The sequence below is a fragment of the Porites lutea genome, chromosome 2 (assembly GCF_958299795.1).
Source record: "Porites lutea chromosome 2, jaPorLute2.1, whole genome shotgun sequence".
NCBI classification, from domain to species: Eukaryota; Metazoa; Cnidaria; class Anthozoa; order Scleractinia; family Poritidae; genus Porites; species Porites lutea.
Genome location: NC_133202.1, coordinates 47160950 through 47161808, shown reverse-complemented (window position 1 = coordinate 47161808; position 859 = coordinate 47160950). Strand labels below are relative to the sequence as shown.

Genomic DNA, 859 nt, shown 5'->3' with positions numbered 1-859 from the left:
TGGGATTTAAAACCGGAAGTTGCGGGGTTGTAGCAGAAATTTAGCATTTGCGAAACTTCGATTCAAACGTCAGTGGTGTAGTCAAATTAAATGCATGAAAGACATTCATTGAAAATTTATTGGCCTGTTCCACTCTCCTTTTTCGTTTTCACCTTTTCCATTTCAAACTACAGTGAGACCTCTATTAAGCGGACACCTTCGGGACCTTCCCAAGTGTCCGTTTAATAAAGACCAGGTTGTAAAAATTGCGCAATGTTTGTTAACGATCAACATTCAACGGTTACTCTGTACTGTGGTAAAGTTGAATGTTGTTAAAGAAGCTATTCAGAGTTCAAGTTCATTACCTTTCATCACCAACAATAATTTGTTCATACCAACTCATTCTACAACTTGGCAACTACTTGGGGGGAACTCCGTATATTAAAGAGGTGGGGATGCTCGTCGGAAATTTTGAATTAAACCCCTAAAGGAGACCGAATTGAGCGTAGCCCAAGCTTTTTTTGACCCCTAAAAGAGACCATATGATGGCGTTTTGCCCAGAACACCCTAAGTGAGACCAAAATCCGAAATTCACACCCCTAAGCGAGACGACGAGCATCCCCACCCCTTTCATACGCCGGGCCGTAAGTTAATGGTCCCAAGAAGCATTCCAACAAGTCCAAATTTACAAGGACACAAATTTTACAACACTTATTCAGTAATCTAACTTCGAGAAGTTTCAAACCGGTGTCATTTAAGTCTAGAAGATTTTAAGTTGAGTGAACTGCAGCGAATGAGTGTCTGGTTAAGGCTTACATAACAACTTAAATAGTTAGCAGAACATTACTTTTTTCGCGGTCCGATAAAGAACAGGATCATT

General features: G+C 40.3%; 1 protein-coding gene across 2 annotated transcripts in view; it reads left to right on the top strand.

Moving 5' to 3' along the window:
- LOC140928845 (guanylate-binding protein 7-like) overlaps window positions 1–119 on the top strand; it is a 20594-nt gene extending 20475 nt beyond the window's left edge. For both annotated transcript variants that reach the window (XM_073378645.1, XM_073378643.1), the window contains one exon: window positions 1–119. This exon is cut by the window's left edge and continues 441 nt beyond it. The gene's annotated coding sequence lies outside the window, so the exon portion shown is untranslated.
- Window positions 120–859: the final 740 nt, after the last annotated feature.